Source organism: Brachyhypopomus gauderio, chromosome 6 (genome assembly GCF_052324685.1).
Source record: "Brachyhypopomus gauderio isolate BG-103 chromosome 6, BGAUD_0.2, whole genome shotgun sequence".
NCBI classification, from domain to species: domain Eukaryota; kingdom Metazoa; phylum Chordata; class Actinopteri; order Gymnotiformes; family Hypopomidae; genus Brachyhypopomus; species Brachyhypopomus gauderio.
In genome coordinates this window covers 3,581,949-3,599,842 of record NC_135216.1, presented here as the reverse complement: position 1 = coordinate 3,599,842, position 17,894 = coordinate 3,581,949, and the positions used below count along the sequence as shown (strand labels likewise).

Genomic DNA, 17,894 nt, shown 5'->3' with positions numbered 1-17,894 from the left:
TCAAGTTTGCGATGAGGACCATTTAGAGAAGAAGTGGTAATCACTTGAATTCCAATCACATGCGTCGTTAAATTGAGATATCATGAGCGTCCTCAAATGCTGTAATGATGAGATTCACCAGTATTACAAGATATATGTTTGGGAATGAAATCAGCAGCCTTTAATGAGTGATGATTGAGAGAGAACAATGTCGTAAGATATCTGACTGAAAATGAATTGGACTGCTTGAAAAGGTCATATACGAAATGTTTAAAAGGCAAGAATTGCATAGTATCACAACACCAGGGTAAAGCAAACACTTCCAGATGCCACTAGGGGGCACCTAGAGTTGAACTGGGGACCTCTTGATCTGCAGTCAAATGCTCTACCACTGAGCTATACCCCCAGCAGGAAGTGTGATTTGCAACCTCAATGTGAGCACATGAGCAGGAAAAACACAAGCTCACAAGATACCTGATGTGGAGCTTACAGGAGATTTTGGAAGGTGACAATCTAAAGGAATGCTTTGAGTAACAGTAAAAAATGCTCGCCCAGTGGCATAAATCCTGAACAAATGCTTTTCTCAGGAATCCATTTTTAAACACATTGGCACTTCCTGAGCAGTGACTGCTGGATGATATTATGAAATGGCACCATCCATATGACATAATTTTAGACTTGTTCAAGGGGTGCACTCTATGAGCAAAATATCATGTGCATGTTGAAATTGCAAGCAGCCAGAAGGTCTTTCAAGTTTGCGATGAGGACCATTTAGAGAAGAAGTGGTAATCACTTGAATTCCAATCACATGCGTCGTTAAATTGAGATATCATGAGCGTCCTCAAATGCTGTAATGATGAGATTCACCAGTATTACAAGATATATGTTTGGGAATGAAATCAGCAGCCTTTAATGAGTGATGATTGAGAGAGAACAATGTCGTAAGATATCTGACTGAAAATGAATTGGACTGCTTGAAAAGGTCATATACGAAATGTTTAAAAGGCAAGAATTGCATAGTATCACAACACCAGGGTAAAGCAAACACTTCCAGATGCCACTAGGGGGCACCTAGAGTTGAACTGGGGACCTCTTGATCTGCAGTCAAATGCTCTACCACTGAGCTATACCCCCAGCAGGAAGTGTGATTTGCAACCTCAATGTGAGCACATGAGCAGGAAAAACACAAGCTCACAAGATACCTGATGTGGAGCTTACAGGAGATTTTGGAAGGTGACAATCTAAAGGAATGCTTTGAGTAACAGTAAAAAATGCTCGCCCAGTGGCGTAAATCCTGAACAAATGCTTTTCTCAGGAATCCATTTTTAAACACATTGGCACTTCCTGAGCAGTGACTGCTGGATGATATTATGAAATGGCACCATCCATATGACATATTTTTGGACTTGTTCAAAGGGTGCACTCTATGAGAAAAATATCATGTGCATGTTGAAATTGCAAGCAGCCAGAAGGTCTTTCAAGTTTGCGATGAGGACCATTTAGAGAAGAAGTGGTAAAAACTTGAATTCCAATCACATGCGACGTTAAATTGAGATATCATGAGCGTCCTCAAATGCTGTAATGATGAGATTCACCAGTATTACAAGATATATGTTTGGGAATATAATCAGCAGCCTTTAATGAGTGATGATTGAGAGAGAACAATGTCGTAAGATATCTGACTGAAAATGAATTGGACTGCTTGAAAAGGTCATATACAAAATGTTTAAATGGCAAGAATTGCATAGTATCACAACAAACAGGGTAAAGCAAACACTTCCAGATGCCACTAGGGGGCACCCAGAGTTGATCTGGGGACCTCTTGATCTGCAGTCAAATGCTCTACCACTGAGCTATACCCCCAGCAGGAAGTGTGATTTGCAACCTCAATGTGAGCACATGAGCAGGAAAAACACAAGCTCACAAGATACCTGATGTGGAGCTTACAGGAGATTTTGGAAGGTGACAATCTAAAGGAATGCTTTGAGTAACAGTAAAAATGCTCGCCCAGTGGCGTAAATCCTGAACAAATGCTTTTCTCAGGAATCCATTTTTAAATACATTGGCACTTCCTCAGCAGTGACTGCTGGATGATATTATGAAATGGCACCATCCATATGACATATTTTTGGACTTGTTCAAAGGGTGCACTCTATGAGCAAAATATCATGTGCATGTTGAAATTGCAAGCAGCCAGAAGGTCTTTCAAGTTTGCGATGAGGACCATTTAGAGAAGAAGTGGTAATCACTTGAATTCCAATCACATGCGACGTTAAATTGAGATATCATGAGCGTCCTCAAATGCTGTAATGATGAGATTCACCAGTATTACAAGATATATGTTTGGGAATATAATCAGCAGCCTTTAATGAGTGATGATTGAGAGAGAACAATGTCGTAAGATATCTGACTGAAAATGAATTGGACTGCTTGAAAAGGTCATATACAAAATGTTTAAATGGCAAGAATTGCATAGTATCACAACAAACAGGGTAAAGCAAACACTTCCAGATGCCACTAGGGGGCACCCAGAGTTGATCTGGGGACCTCTTGATCTGCAGTCAAATGCTCTACCACTGAGCTATACCCCCAGCAGGAAGTGTGATTTGCAACCTCAATGTGAGCACATGAGCAGGAAAAACACAAGCTCACAAGATACCTGATGTGGAGCTTACAGGAGATTTTGGAAGGTGACAATCTAAAGGAATGCTTTGAGTAACAGTAAAAATGCTCGCCCAGTGGCGTAAATCCTGAACAAATGCTTTTCTCAGGAATCCATTTTTAAATACATTGGCACTTCCTCAGCAGTGACTGCTGGATGATATTATGAAATGGCACCATCCATATGACATATTTTTGGACTTGTTCAAAGGGTGCACTCTATGAGCAAAATATCATGTGCATGTTGAAATTGCAAGCAGCCAGAAGGTCTTTCAAGTTTGCGATGAGGACCATTTAGAGAAGAAGTGGTAATCACTTGAATTCCAATCACATGCGTTGTTAAATTGAGATATCATGAGCGTCCTCAAATGCTGTAATGATGAGATTCACCAGTATTACAAGATATATGTTTGGGAATGAATTCAGCAGCCTTTAATGAGTGATGATTGAGAGTGAACAATGTCGTAAGATATCTGACTGAAAATGAATTGGACTGCTTGAAAAGGTCATATACGAAATGTTTAAAAGGCAAGAATTGCATAGTATCACATTAAACAGGGTAAAGCAAACACTTCCAGATGCCACTAGGGGGCACCCAGAGTTGAACTGGGGACCTCTTGATCTGCAGTCAAATGCTCTACCAGTGAGCTATACCCCCAGGAGGAAGTGTGATTTGCAACCTCAATGTGAGCACATGAGCAGGAAAAACACAAGCTCACAAGATACCTGATGTGGAGCTTACAGGAGATTTTGGTAGGTGACAATCTAAAGGAATGCTTTGAGTAACAGTACAAATGCTCGCCCAGTGGCGTAAATCCTGAACAAATGCTTTTCTCAGGAATCCATTTTTAAACACATTGGCACTTCCTGAGCAGTGACTGCTGGATGATATTATGAAATGGCACCATCCATATGACATATTTTTAGACTTGTTCAAGGGGTGCACTCTATGAGCAAAATATCATGTGCATGTTGAAATTGCATGCAGCCAGAAGGTCTTTCAAGTTTGCGATGAGGACCATTTAGAGAAGAAGTGGTAATCACTTGAATTCCAATCACATGCGTTGTTAAATTGAGATATCATGAGCGTCCTCAAATGCTGTAATGATGAGATTCACCAGTATTACAAGATATATGTTTGGGAATGAATTCAGCAGCCTTTAATGAGTGATGATTGAGAGTGAACAATGTCGTAAGATATCTGACTGAAAATGAATTGGACTGCTTGAAAAGGTCATATACGAAATGTTTAAAAGGCAAGAATTGAAGAGTATCACATCAAACAGGGTAAAGCAAAAACTTCCAGATGCCACTAGGGGGCACCCAGAGTTGAACTGGGGACCTCTTGATCTGCTGTCAAATGCTCTACCACTGAGCTATACCCCCAGCAGGAAGTGTGATTTGCAACCTCAATGTGAGCACATGAGCAGGAAAAACACAAGCTCACAAGATACCTGATGTGGAGCTTACACGAGATTTTGGAAGGCGACAATCTAAAGGAATGCTTTGAGTAACAGTAAAAATGTTCGCCCAGTGGCGTAAATCCTGAACAAATGCTTTTCTCAGGAATCCATTTTTAAACACATTGGCACTTCCTCAGCAGTGACTGCTGGATGATATTATGAAATGGCACCATCCATATCACATATTTTTGTACTTTTTCAAAGGGTGCACTCTATGAGCAAAATATCATGTGCATGTTGAAATTGCATGCAGCCAGAAGGTCTTTCAAGTTTGCGATGAGGACCATTTAGAGAAGAAGTGGTAATCACTTGAATTCCAATCACATGCGTCGTTAAATTGAGATAGCATGAGCGTCCTCAAATGCTGTAATGATGAGATTCACCAGTATTACAAGATATATGTTTGGGAATGAATTCAGCAGCCTTTAATGAGTGATGATTGAGAGTGAACAATGTCGTAAGATATCTGACTGAAAATGAATTGGACTGCTTGAAAAGGTCATATACGAAATGTTTAAAAGGCAAGAATTGCATAGTATCACATCAAACAGGGTAAAGCAAAAACTTCCAGATGCCACTAGGGGGCACACAGAGTTGAACTGGGGACCTCTTGATCTGCAGTCAAATGCTCTACCAGTGAGCTATACCCCCAGCAGGAAGTGTGATTTGCAACCTCAATGTGAGCACATGAGCAGGAAAAACACAAGCTCACAAGATACCTGATGTGGAGCTTACAGGAGATTTTGGTAGGTGACAATCTAAAGGAATGCTTTGAGTAACAGTAAAAATGCTCGCCCAGTGGCGTAAATCCTGAACAAATGCTTTTCTCAGGAATCCATTTTTAAATATATTGGCACTTCCTGAGCAGTGACTGCTGGATGATATTATGAAATGGCACCATCCATATGACATATTTTTGGACTTGTTCAAAGGGTGCACTCTATGAGCAAAATATCATGTGCATGTTGAAATTGCAAGCATCCAGAAGGTCTTTCAAGTTTGCGATGAGGACCATTTAGAGAAGAAGTGGTAATCACTTGAATTCCAATCACATGCGTTGTTAAATTGAGATATCATGAGCGTCCTCAAATGCTGTAATGATGAGATTCACCAGTATTACAAGATATATGTTTGGGAATGAATTCAGCAGCCTTTAATGAGTGATGATTGAGAGTGAACAATGTCGTAAGATATCTGACTGAAAATGAATTGGACTGCTTGAAAAGGTCATATACGAAATGTTTAAAAGGCAAGAATTGAAGAGTATCACATCAAACAGGGTAAAGCAAAAACTTCCAGATGCCACTAGGGGGCACCCAGAGTTGAACTGGGGACCTCTTGATCTGCAGTCAAATGCTCTACCACTGAGCTATACCCCCAGCAGGAAGTGTGATTTGCAACCTCAATGTGAGCACATGAGCAGGAAAAACACAAGCTCACAAGATACCTGATGTGGAGCTTACACGAGATTTTGGAAGGCGACAATCTAAAGGAATGCTTTGAGTAACAGTAAAAATGTTCGCCCAGTGGCGTAAATCCTGAACAAATGCTTTTCTCAGGAATCCATTTTTAAACACATTGGCACTTCCTCAGCAGTGACTGCTGGATGATATTATGAAATGGCACCATCCATATCACATATTTTTGTACTTTTTCAAAGGGTGCACTCTATGAGCAAAATATCATGTGCATGTTGAAATTGCATGCAGCCAGAAGGTCTTTCAAGTTTGCGATGAGGACCATTTAGAGAAGAAGTGGTAATCACTTGAATTCCAATCACATGCGTCGTTAAATTGAGATAGCATGAGCGTCCTCAAATGCTGTAATGATGAGATTCACCAGTATTACAAGATATATGTTTGGGAATGAATTCAGCAGCCTTTAATGAGTGATGATTGAGAGTGAACAATGTCGTAAGATATCTGACTGAAAATGAATTGGACTGCTTGAAAAGGTCATATACGAAATGTTTAAAAGGCAAGAATTGCATAGTATCACATCAAACAGGGTAAAGCAAAAACTTCCAGATGCCACTAGGGGGCACACAGAGTTGAACTGGGGACCTCTTGATCTGCAGTCAAATGCTCTACCAGTGAGCTATACCCCCAGCAGGAAGTGTGATTTGCAACCTCAATGTGAGCACATGAGCAGGAAAAACACAAGCTCACAAGATACCTGATGTGGAGCTTACAGAAGATTTTGGAAGGCGACAATCTAAAGGAATGCTTTGAGTAACAGTAAAAATGCTCGCCCAGTGGCGTAAATCCTGAACAAATGCTTTTCTCAGGAATCCATTTTTAAATACATTGGCACTTCCTCAGCAGTGACTGCTGGATGATAATATGAAATGGCACCATCCATATGACATATTTTTGGACTTGTTCAAAGGGTGCACTCTATGAGCAAAATATCATGTGCATGTTGAAATTGCAAGCAGCCAGAAGGTCTTTCAAGTTTGCGATGAGGACCATTTAGAGAAGAAGAGGTAATCACTTGAATTCCAATCACATGCGTTGTTAAATTGAGATATCATGAGCTTCCTCAAATGCTGTAATGATGAGATTCACCAGTATTACAAGATATATGTTTGGGAATGAATTCAGCAGCCTTTAATGAGTGATGATTGAGAGTGAACAATGTCGTAAGATATCTGACTGAAAATGAATTGGACTGCTTGAAAAGGTCATATACGAAATGTTTAAAAGGCAAGAATTGCATAATATCACAACAAACAGGGCAATGCAAACACTTCCAGATGCCACTAGGGGGCACCCAGAGTTGAACTGGGGACCTCTTGATCTGCAGTCAAATGCTCTACCACTGAGCTATACTCCCAGCAGGAAGTGTGATTTGCAACCTCAATGTGAGCACATGAGCAGGAAAAACACAAGCTCACAAGATACCTGATGTGGAGCTTACACGAGATTTTGGAAGGCGACAATCTAAAGGAATGCTTTGAGTAACAGTAAAAATGTTCGCCCAGTGGCGTAAATCCTGAACAAATGCTTTTCTCAGGAATCCATTTTTAAACACATTGGCACTTCCTCAGCAGTGACTGCTGGATGATATTATGAAATGGCACCATCCATATGACATATTTTTGTACTTGTTCAAAGGGTGCACTCTATGAGCAAAATATCATGTGCATGTTGAAATTGCATGCAGCCAGAAGGTCTTTCAAGTTTGCGATGAGGACCATTTAGAGAAGAAGTGGTAATCACTTGAATTCCAATCACATGCGTCGTTAAATTGAGATAGCATGAGCGTCCTCAAATGCTGTAATGATGAGATTCACCAGTATTACAAGATATATGTTTGGGAATGAATTCAGCAGCCTTTAATGAGTGATGATTGAGAGTGAACAATGTCGTAAGATATCTGACTGAAAATGAATTGGACTGCTTGAAAAGGTCATATACGAAATGTTTAAAAGGCAAGAATTGCATAGTATCACATCAAACAGGGTAAAGCAAACACTTCCAGATGCCACTAGGGGGCACCCAGAGTTGAACTGGGGACCTCTTGATCTGCAGTCAAATGCTCTACCACTGAGCTATACCCCCAGGAGGAAGTATAATTTGCAACCTCAATGTGAGCACATGAGCAGGAAAAACACAAGCTCACAAGATACCTGATGTGGAGCTTACAGAAGATTTTGGAAGGCGACAATCTAAAGGAATGCTTTGAGTAACAGTAAAAATGTTCGCCCAGTGGCGTAAATCCTGAACAAATGCTTTTCTCAGGAATCCATTTTTAAACACATTGGCACTTCCTCAGCAGTGACTGCTGGATGATATTATGAAATGGCACCATCCATATGACATATTTTTGTACTTGTTCAAAGGGTGCACTCTATGCGCAAAATATCATGTGCATGTTGAAATTGCAAGCAGCCAGAAGGTCTTTCAAGTTTGCGATGAGGACCATTTAGAGAAGAAGAGGTAATCACTTGAATTCCAATCACATGCGTTGTTAAATTGAGATATCATGAGCTTCCTCAAATGCTGTAATGATGAGATTCACCAGTATTACAAGATATATGTTTGGGAATGAATTCAGCAGCCTTTAATGAGTGATGATTGAGAGTGAACAATGTCGTAAGATATCTGACTGAAAATGAATTGGACTGCTTGAAAAGGTCATATACGAAATGTTTAAAAGGCAAGAATTGCATAATATCACACCAAACAGGGTAAAGCAAACACTTCCAGATGCCACTAGGGGGCACCCAGAGTTGAACTGGGGACCTCTTGATCTGCAGTCAAATGCTCTACCACTGAGCTATACTCCCAGCAGGAAGTGTGATTTGCAACCTCAATGTGAGCACATGAGCAGGAAAAACACAAGCTCACAAGATACCTGATGTGGAGCTTACACGAGATTTTGGAAGGCGACAATCTAAAGGAATGCTTTGAGTAACAGTAAAAATGTTCGCCCAGTGGCGTAAATCCTGAACAAATGCTTTTCTCAGGAATCCATTTTTAAACACATTGGCACTTCCTCAGCAGTGACTGCTGGATGATATTATGAAATGGCAGCATCCATATGACATATTTTTGTACTTGTTCAAAGGGTGCACTCTATGAGCAAAATATCATGTGCATGTTGAAATTGCATGCAGCCAGAAGGTCTTTCAAGTTTGCGATGAGGACCATTTAGAGAAGAAGTGGTAATCACTTGAATTCCAATCACATGCGTCGTTAAATTGAGATAGCATGAGCGTCCTCAAATGCTGTAATGATGAGATTGACCAGTATTACAAGATATATGTTTGGGAATGAATTCAGCAGCCTTTAATGAGTGATGATTGAGAGTGAACAATGTCGTAAGATATCTGACTGAAAATGAATTGGACTGCTTGAAAAGGTCATATACGAAATGTTTAAAAGGCAAGAATTGCATAGTATCACATCAAACAGGGTAAAGCAAACACTTCCAGATGCCACTAGGGGGCACCCAGAGTTGAACTGGGGACCTCTTGATCTGCAGTCAAATGCTCTACCACTGAGCTATACCCCCAGGAGGAAGTATAATTTGCAACCTCAATGTGAGCACATGAGCAGGAAAAACACAAGCTCACAAGATACCTGATGTGGAGCTTACAGAAGATTTTGGAAGGCGACAATCTAAAGGAATGCTTTGAGTAACAGTAAAAATGTTCGCCCAGTGGCGTAAATCCTGAACAAATGCTTTTCTCAGGAATCCATTTTTAAACACATTGGCACTTCCTCAGCAGTGACTGCTGGATGATATTATGAAATGGCACCATCCATATGACATATTTTTGTACTTGTTCAAAGGGTGCACTCTATGCGCAAAATATCATGTGCATGTTGAAATTGCAAGCAGCCAGAAGGTCTTTCAAGTTTGCGATGAGGACCATTTAGAGAAGAAGAGGTAATCACTTGAATTCCAATCACATGCGTTGTTAAATTGAGATATCATGAGCTTCCTCAAATGCTGTAATGATGAGATTCACCAGTATTACAAGATATATGTTTGGGAATGAATTCAGCAGCCTTTAATGAGTGATGATTGAGAGTGAACAATGTCGTAAGATATCTGACTGAAAATGAATTGGACTGCTTGAAAAGGTCATATACGAAATGTTTAAAAGTCAAAAATTGCATAATATCACACCAAACAGGGTAAAGCAAACACTTCCAGATGCCACTAGGGGGCACCCAGAGTTGAACTGGGGACCTCTTGATCTGCAGTCAAATGCTCTACCACTGAGCTATACTCCCAGCAGGAAGTGTGATTTGCAACCTCAATGTGAGCACATGAGCAGGAAAAACACAAGCTCACAAGATACCTGATGTGGAGCTTACACGAGATTTTGGAAGGCGACAATCTAAAGGAATGCTTTGAGTAACAGTAAAAATGTTCGCCCAGTGGCGTAAATCCTGAACAAATGCTTTTCTCAGGAATCCATTTTTAAACACATTGGCACTTCCTCAGCAGTGACTGCTGGATGATATTATGAAATGGCAGCATCCATATGACATATTTTTGTACTTGTTCAAAGGGTGCACTCTATGAGCAAAATATCATGTGCATGTTGAAATTGCATGCAGCCAGAAGGTCTTTCAAGTTTGCGATGAGGACCATTTAGAGAAGAAGTGGTAATCACTTGAATTCCAATCACATGCGTCGTTAAATTGAGATAGCATGAGCGTCCTCAAATGCTGTAATGATGAGATTCACCAGTATTACAAGATATATGTTTGGGAATGAATTCAGCAGCATTTAATGAGTGATGATTGAGAGTGAACAATGTCGTAAGATATCTGACTGAAAATGAATTGGACTGCTTGAAAAGGTCATATACGAAATGTTTAAAAGGCAAGAATTGCATAGTATCACATCAAACAGGGTAAAGCAAACACTTCCAGATGCCACTAGGGGGCACCCAGAGTTGAACTGGGGACCTCTTGATCTGCAGTCAAATGCTCTACCACTGAGCTATACCCCCAGGAGGAAGTATAATTTGCAACCTCAATGTGAGCACATGAGCAGGAAAAACACAAGCTCACAAGATACCTGATGTGGAGCTTACAGAAGATTTTGGAAGGCGACAATCTAAAGGAATGCTTTGAGTAACAGTAAAAATGTTCGCCCAGTGGCGTAAATCCTGAACAAATGCTTTTCTCAGGAATCCATTTTTAAACACATTGGCACTTCCTCAGCAGTGACTGCTGGATGATATTATGAAATGGCACCATCCATATGACATATTTTTGTACTTGTTCAAAGGGTGCACTCTATGCGCAAAATATCATGTGCATGTTGAAATTGCAAGCAGCCAGAAGGTCTTTCAAGTTTGCGATGAGGACCATTTAGAGAAGAAGAGGTAATCACTTGAATTCCAATCACATGCGTTGTTAAATTGAGATATCATGAGCTTCCTCAAATGCTGTAATGATGAGATTCACCAGTATTACAAGATATATGTTTGGGAATGAATTCAGCAGCCTTTAATGAGTGATGATTGAGAGTGAACAATGTCGTAAGATATCTGACTGAAAATGAATTGGACTGCTTGAAAAGGTCATATACGAAATGTTTAAAAGGCAAGAATTGCATAATATCACAACAAACAGGGTAAAGCAAACACTTCCAGATGCCACTAGGGGGCACACAGAGTTGAACTGGGGACCTCTTGATCTGCAGTCAAATGCTCTACCACTGAGCTATACCCCCAGGAGGAAGTGTGATTTGCAACCTCAATGTGAGCACATGAGCAGGAAAAACACAAGCTCACAAGATACCTGATGTGGAGCTTACAGAAGATTTTGGAAGGCGACAATCTAAAGGAATGCTTTGAGTAACAGTAAAAATGCTCGCCCAGTGGCGTAAATCCTGAACAAATGCTTTTCTCAGGAATCCATTTTTAAATACATTGGCACTTCCTCAGCAGTGACTGCTGGATGATATTATGAAATGGCACCATCCATATGACATATTTTTGGACTTGTTCAAAGGGTGCACTCTATGAGCAAAATATCATGTGCATGTTGAAATTGCAAGCAGCCAGAAGGTCTTTCAAGTTTGCGATGAGGACCATTTAGAGAAGAAGTGGTAATCACTTGAATTCCAATCACATGCGTTGTTAAATTGAGATATCATGAGCGTCCTCAAATGCTGTAATGATGAGATTCACCAGTATTACAAAATATATGTTTGGGAATGAATTCAGCAGCCTTTAATGAGTGATGATTGAGAGTGAACAATGTCGTAAGATATCTGACTGAAAATGAATTGGACTGCTTGAAAAGGTCATATACGAAATGTTTAAAAGGCAAGAATTGCATAGTATCACATCAAACAGGGTAAAGCAAACACTTCCAAATGCCACTAGGGGGCACCCAGAGTTGAACTGGGGACCTCTTGATCTGTAGTCAAATGCTCTACCAGTGAGCTATACCCCCAGGAGGAAGTGTGATTTGCAACCTCAATGTGAGCACATGAGCAGGAAAAACAAGCTCACAAGATACCTGATGTGGAGCTTACACAAGATTTTGGAAGGCGACAATCTAAAGGAATGCTTTGAGTAACAGTAAAAATGTTCGCCCAGTGGCGTAAATCCTGAACAAATGCTTTTCTCAGGAATCCATTTTTAAACACATTGGCACTTCCTCAGCAGTGACTGCTGGATGATATTATGAAATGGCACCATCCATATGACATATTTTTGTACTTGTTCAAAGGGTGCACTCTATGAGCAAAATATCATGTGCATGTTGAAATTGCATGCAGCCAGAAGGTCTTTCAAGTTTGCGATGAGGACCATTTAGAGAAGAAGTGGTAATCACTTGAATTCCAATCACATGCGTCGTTAAATTGAGATATCATGAGCGTCCTCTAATGCTGTAATGATGAGATTCACCAGTATTACAAGATATATGTTTGGGAATTAATTCAGCAGCCTTTAATGAGTGATGATTGAGAGTGAACAATGTCGTAAGATATCTGACTGAAAATGAATTGGACTGCTTGAAAAGGTCATATATGAAATGTTTAAAAGGCAAGAATTGCATAGTATCACATCAAACAGGGTAAAGCAAAAACTTCCAGATGCCACTAGGGGGCACACAGAGTTGAACTGGGGACCTCTTGATATGCAGTCAAATGCTCTACCACTGAGCTATACTCCCAGCAGGAAGTGTGATTTGCAACCTCAATGTGAGCACATGAGCAGGAAAAACACAAGCTCACAAGATACCTGATGTGGAGCTTACAGAAGATTTTGGAAGGCGACAATCTAAAGGAATGCTTTGAGTAACAGTAAAAATGCTCGCCCAGTGGCGTAAATCCTGAACAAATGCTTTTCTCAGGAATCCATTTTTAAATACATTGGCACTTCCTGAGCAGTGACTGCTGGATGATATTATGAAATGGCACCATCCATATGACATATTTTTGGACTTGTTCAAAGGGTGCACTCTATGCGCAAAATATCATGTGCATGTTGAAATTGCAAGCAGCCAGAAGGTCTTTCAAGTTTGCGATGAGGACCATTTAGAGAAGAAGTGGTAATCACTTGAATTCCAATCACATGCGTTGTTAAATTGAGATATCATGAGCTTCCTCAAATGCTGTAATGATGAGATTCACCAGTATTACAAGATATATGTTTGGGAATGAATTCAGCAGCCTTTAATGAGTGATGATTGAGAGTGAACAATGTCGTAAGATATATGACTGAAAATGAATTGGACTGCTTGAAAAGGTCATATACGAAATGTTTAAAAGGCAAGAATTGCATAGTATCACATCAAACAGGGTAAAGCAAAAACTTCCAGATGCCACTAGGGGGCACACAGAGTTGAACTGGGGACCTCTTGATATGCAGTCAAATGCTCTACCACTGAGCTATACTACCAGCAGGAAGTGTGATTTGCAACCTCAATGTGAGCACATGAGCAGGAAAAACACAAGCTCACAAGATACCTGATGTGGAGCTTACAGAAGATTTTGGAAGGCGACAATCTAAAGGAATGCTTTGAGTAACAGTAAAAATGCTCGCCCAGTGGCGTAAATCCTGAACAAATGCTTTTCTCAGGAATCCATTTTTAAATACATTGGCACTTCCTGAGCAGTGACTGCTGGATGATATTATGAAATGGCACCATCCATATGACATATTTTTGGACTTGTTCAAAGGGTGCACTCTATGCGCAAAATATCATGTGCATGTTGAAATTGCAAGCAGCCAGAAGGTCTTTCAAGTTTGCGATGAGGACCATTTAGAGAAGAAGTGGTAATCACTTGAATTCCAATCACATGCGTTGTTAAATTGAGATATCATGAGCTTCCTCAAATGCTGTAATGATGAGATTCACCAGTATTACAAGATATATGTTTGGGAATGAATTCAGCAGCCTTTAATGAGTGATGATTGAGAGTGAACAATGTCGTAAGATATATGACTGAAAATGAATTGGACTGCTTGAAAAGGTCATATACGAAATGTTTAAAAGGCAAGAATTGCATAGTATCACATCAAACAGGGTAAAGCAAACACTTCCAGATGCCACTAGGGGGCACCCAGAGTTGAACTGGGGACCTCTTGATCTGCAGTCAAATGCTCTACCACTGAGCTATACCCCCAGGAGGAAGTGTGATTTGCAACCTCAATGTGAGCACATGAGCAGGAAAAACACAAGCTCACAAGATACCTGATGTGGAGCTTACACGAGATTTTGGAAGGCGACAATCTAAAGGAATGCATTGAGTAACAGTAAAAATGTTCGCCCAGTGGCGTAAATCCTGAACAAATGCTTTTCTCAGGAATCCATTTTTAAACACATTGGCACTTCCTCAGCAGTGACTGCTGGATGATATTATGAAATGGCACCATCCATATGACATATTTTTGTACTTGTTCAAAGGGTGCACTCTATGAGCAAAATATCATGTGCATGTTGAAATTGCATGCAGCCAGAAGGTCTTTCAAGTTTGCGATGAGGACCATTTAGAGAAGAAGTGGTAATCACTTGAATTCCAATCACATGCGTCGTTAAATTGAGATATCATGAGCGTCCTCTAATGCTGTAATGATGAGATTCACCAGTATTACAAGATATATGTTTGGGAATTAATTCAGCAGCCTTTAATGAGTGATGATTGAGAGTGAACAATGTCGTAAGATATCTGACTGAAAATGAATTGGACTGCTTGAAAAGGTCATATATGAAATGTTTAAAAGGCAAGAATTGCATAGTATCACATCAAACAGGGTAAAGCAAAAACTTCCAGATGCCACTAGGGGGCACACAGAGTTGAACTGGGGACCTCTTGATATGCAGTCAAATGCTCTACCACTGAGCTATACTCCCAGCAGGAAGTGTGATTTGCAACCTCAATGTGAGCACATGAGCAGGAAAAACACAAGCTCACAAGATACCTGATGTGGAGCTTACAGAAGATTTTGGAAGGCGACAATCTAAAGGAATGCTTTGAGTAACAGTAAAAATGCTCGCCCAGTGGCGTAAATCCTGAACAAATGCTTTTCTCAGGAATCCATTTTTAAATACATTGGCACTTCCTGAGCAGTGACTGCTGGATGATATTATGAAATGGCACCATCCATATGACATATTTTTGGACTTGTTCAAAGGGTGCACTCTATGCGCAAAATATCATGTGCATGTTGAAATTGCAAGCAGCCAGAAGGTCTTTCAAGTTTGCGATGAGGACCATTTAGAGAAGAAGTGGTAATCACTTGAATTCCAATCACATGCGTTGTTAAATTGAGATATCATGAGCTTCCTCAAATGCTGTAATGATGAGATTCACCAGTATTACAAGATATATGTTTGGGAATGAATTCAGCAGCCTTTAATGAGTGATGATTGAGAGTGAACAATGTCGTAAGATATATGACTGAAAATGAATTGGACTGCTTGAAAAGGTCATATACGAAATGTTTAAAAGGCAAGAATTGCATAGTATCACATCAAACAGGGTAAAGCAAACACTTCCAGATGCCACTAGGGGGCACCCAGAGTTGAACTGGGGACCTCTTGATCTGCAGTCAAATGCTCTACCACTGAGCTATACCCCCAGGAGGAAGTGTGATTTGCAACCTCAATGTGAGCACATGAGCAGGAAAAACACAAGCTCACAAGATACCTGATGTGGAGCTTACACGAGATTTTGGAAGGCGACAATCTAAAGGAATGCATTGAGTAACAGTAAAAATGTTCGCCCAGTGGCGTAAATCCTGAACAAATGCTTTTCTCAGGAATCCATTTTTAAACACATTGGCACTTCCTCAGCAGTGACTGCTGGATGATATTATGAAATGGCACCATCTATATGACATATTTTTGGACTTGTTCAAAGGGTGCACTCTATGAGCAAAATATCATGTGCATGTTGAAATTGCATGCAGCCAGAAGGTCTTTCAAGTTTGCGATGAGGACCATTTAGAGAAGAAGTGGTAATCACTTGAATTCCAATCACATGCGTCGTTAAATTGAGATATCATGAGCGTCCTCAAATGCTGTAATGATGAGATTCACCAGTATTACAAGATATATGTTTGGGAATGAAATCAGCAGCCTTTAAAGAGTGATGATTGAGAGAGAACAATGTCGTAAGATATCTGACTGAAAATGAATTGGACTGCTTGAAAAGGTCATATACGAAATGTTTAAAAGGCAAAAATTGCATAGTATCACAACAAACAGGGTAAAGCAAACACTTCCAGATGCCACTAGGGGGCACCCAGAGTTGAACTGAGGATCTCTTGATCTGCAGTCAAATGCTCTACCACTGAGCTATACTCCCAGCAGGAAGTGTGATTTGCAACCTCAATGTGAGCACATGAGCAGGAAAAACACAAGCTCACAAGATACCTGATGTGGAGCTTACACGAGATTTTGGAAGGCGACAATCTAAAGGAATGCTTTGAGTAACAGTAAAAATGTTCGCCCAGTGGCGTAAATCCTGAACAAATGCTTTTCTCAGGAATCCATTTTTAAACACATTGGCACTTCCTCAGCAGTGACTGCTGGATGATATTATGAAATGGCACCATCCATATGACATATTTTTGTACTTGTTCAAAGGGTGCACTCTATGAGCAAAATATCATGTGCATGTTGAAATTGCATGCAGCCAGAAGGTCTTTCAAGTTTGCGATGAGGACCATTTAGAGAAGAAGTGGTAATCACTTGAATTCCAATCACATGCGTCGTTAAATTGAGATATCATGAGCGTCCTCAAATGCTGTAATGATGAGATTCACCAGTATTACAAGATATATGTTTGGGAATGAATTCAGCAGCCTTTAATGAGTGATGATTGAGAGTGAACAATGTCGTAAGATATCTGACTGAAAATGAATTGGACTGCTTGAAAAGGTCATATACGAAATGTTTAAAAGGCAAGAATTGCATAGTATCACATCAAACAGGGTAAAGCAAACACTTCCAGATGCCACTAGGGGGCACCCAGAGTTGAACTGGGGACCTCTTGATCTGCAGTCAAATGCTCTACCACTGAGCTATACCCCCAGGAGGAAGTATAATTTGCAACCTCAATGTGAGCACATGAGCAGGAAAAACACAAGCTCACAAGATACCTGATGTGGAGCTTACAGAAGATTTTGGAAGGCGACAATCTAAAGGAATGCTTTGAGTAACAGTAAAAATGTTCGCCCAGTGGCGTAAATCCTGAACAAATGCTTTTCTCAGGAATCCATTTTTAAACACATTGGCACTTCCTCAGCAGTGACTGCTGGATGATATTATGAAATGGCACCATCCATATGACATATTTTTGTACTTGTTCAAAGGGTGCACTCTATGCGCAAAATATCATGTGCATGTTGAAATTGCAAGCAGCCAGAAGGTCTTTCAAGTTTGCGATGAGGACCATTTAGAGAAGAAGAGGTAATCACTTGAATTCCAATCACATGCGTTGTTAAATTGAGATATCATGAGCTTCCTCAAATGCTGTAATGATGAGATTCACCAGTATTACAAGATATATGTTTGGGAATGAATTCAGCAGCCTTTAATGAGTGATGATTGAGAGTGAACAATGTCGTAAGATATCTGACTGAAAATGAATTGGACTGCTTGAAAAGGTCATATACGAAATGTTTAAAAGGCAAGAATTGCATAATATCACACCAAACAGGGTAAAGCAAACACTTCCAGATGCCACTAGGGGGCACCCAGAGTTGAACTGGGGACCTCTTGATCTGCAGTCAAATGCTCTACCACTGAGCTATACTCCCAGCAGGAAGTGTGATTTGCAACCTCAATGTGAGCACAT

The 17,894-nt window shown here is 40.3% G+C and overlaps 16 non-coding genes across 16 annotated transcripts; all 16 read right to left on the bottom strand.

The window, feature by feature from the left end:
* Positions 1 to 313: 313 nt before the first annotated feature.
* trnac-gca (transfer RNA cysteine (anticodon GCA)) lies at positions 314 to 385 on the bottom strand. The gene has a single exon. It is a non-coding gene; the product is annotated as a tRNA-Cys (tRNA).
* A 656-nt stretch (positions 386 to 1,041) lies between these two features.
* trnac-gca (transfer RNA cysteine (anticodon GCA)) lies at positions 1,042 to 1,113 on the bottom strand. Its single transcript has one exon. It is a non-coding gene; the product is annotated as a tRNA-Cys (tRNA).
* Positions 1,114 to 1,770: 657 nt separating this feature from the next.
* On the bottom strand, positions 1,771 to 1,842 carry trnac-gca (transfer RNA cysteine (anticodon GCA)). The gene has a single exon. It is a non-coding gene; the product is annotated as a tRNA-Cys (tRNA).
* A 656-nt stretch (positions 1,843 to 2,498) lies between these two features.
* Positions 2,499 to 2,570, bottom strand: trnac-gca (transfer RNA cysteine (anticodon GCA)). The gene has a single exon. It is a non-coding gene; the product is annotated as a tRNA-Cys (tRNA).
* Positions 2,571 to 5,410: 2,840 nt separating this feature from the next.
* trnac-gca (transfer RNA cysteine (anticodon GCA)) lies at positions 5,411 to 5,482 on the bottom strand. The gene has a single exon. It is a non-coding gene; the product is annotated as a tRNA-Cys (tRNA).
* Positions 5,483 to 6,866: 1,384 nt separating this feature from the next.
* trnac-gca (transfer RNA cysteine (anticodon GCA)) lies at positions 6,867 to 6,938 on the bottom strand. Its single transcript has one exon. It is a non-coding gene; the product is annotated as a tRNA-Cys (tRNA).
* Positions 6,939 to 7,594: 656 nt separating this feature from the next.
* trnac-gca (transfer RNA cysteine (anticodon GCA)) lies at positions 7,595 to 7,666 on the bottom strand. Its single transcript has one exon. It is a non-coding gene; the product is annotated as a tRNA-Cys (tRNA).
* A 656-nt stretch (positions 7,667 to 8,322) lies between these two features.
* On the bottom strand, positions 8,323 to 8,394 carry trnac-gca (transfer RNA cysteine (anticodon GCA)). The gene has a single exon. It is a non-coding gene; the product is annotated as a tRNA-Cys (tRNA).
* A 656-nt stretch (positions 8,395 to 9,050) lies between these two features.
* trnac-gca (transfer RNA cysteine (anticodon GCA)) lies at positions 9,051 to 9,122 on the bottom strand. The gene has a single exon. It is a non-coding gene; the product is annotated as a tRNA-Cys (tRNA).
* A 656-nt stretch (positions 9,123 to 9,778) lies between these two features.
* On the bottom strand, positions 9,779 to 9,850 carry trnac-gca (transfer RNA cysteine (anticodon GCA)). Its single transcript has one exon. It is a non-coding gene; the product is annotated as a tRNA-Cys (tRNA).
* A 656-nt stretch (positions 9,851 to 10,506) lies between these two features.
* trnac-gca (transfer RNA cysteine (anticodon GCA)) lies at positions 10,507 to 10,578 on the bottom strand. Its single transcript has one exon. It is a non-coding gene; the product is annotated as a tRNA-Cys (tRNA).
* Positions 10,579 to 11,962: 1,384 nt separating this feature from the next.
* On the bottom strand, positions 11,963 to 12,034 carry trnac-aca (transfer RNA cysteine (anticodon ACA)). Its single transcript has one exon. It is a non-coding gene; the product is annotated as a tRNA-Cys (tRNA).
* A 2,110-nt stretch (positions 12,035 to 14,144) lies between these two features.
* On the bottom strand, positions 14,145 to 14,216 carry trnac-gca (transfer RNA cysteine (anticodon GCA)). The gene has a single exon. It is a non-coding gene; the product is annotated as a tRNA-Cys (tRNA).
* Positions 14,217 to 15,600: 1,384 nt separating this feature from the next.
* trnac-gca (transfer RNA cysteine (anticodon GCA)) lies at positions 15,601 to 15,672 on the bottom strand. The gene has a single exon. It is a non-coding gene; the product is annotated as a tRNA-Cys (tRNA).
* Positions 15,673 to 17,056: 1,384 nt separating this feature from the next.
* Positions 17,057 to 17,128, bottom strand: trnac-gca (transfer RNA cysteine (anticodon GCA)). The gene has a single exon. It is a non-coding gene; the product is annotated as a tRNA-Cys (tRNA).
* Positions 17,129 to 17,784: 656 nt separating this feature from the next.
* On the bottom strand, positions 17,785 to 17,856 carry trnac-gca (transfer RNA cysteine (anticodon GCA)). The gene has a single exon. It is a non-coding gene; the product is annotated as a tRNA-Cys (tRNA).
* Between the last annotated feature and the right edge of the window lie 38 nt (positions 17,857 to 17,894).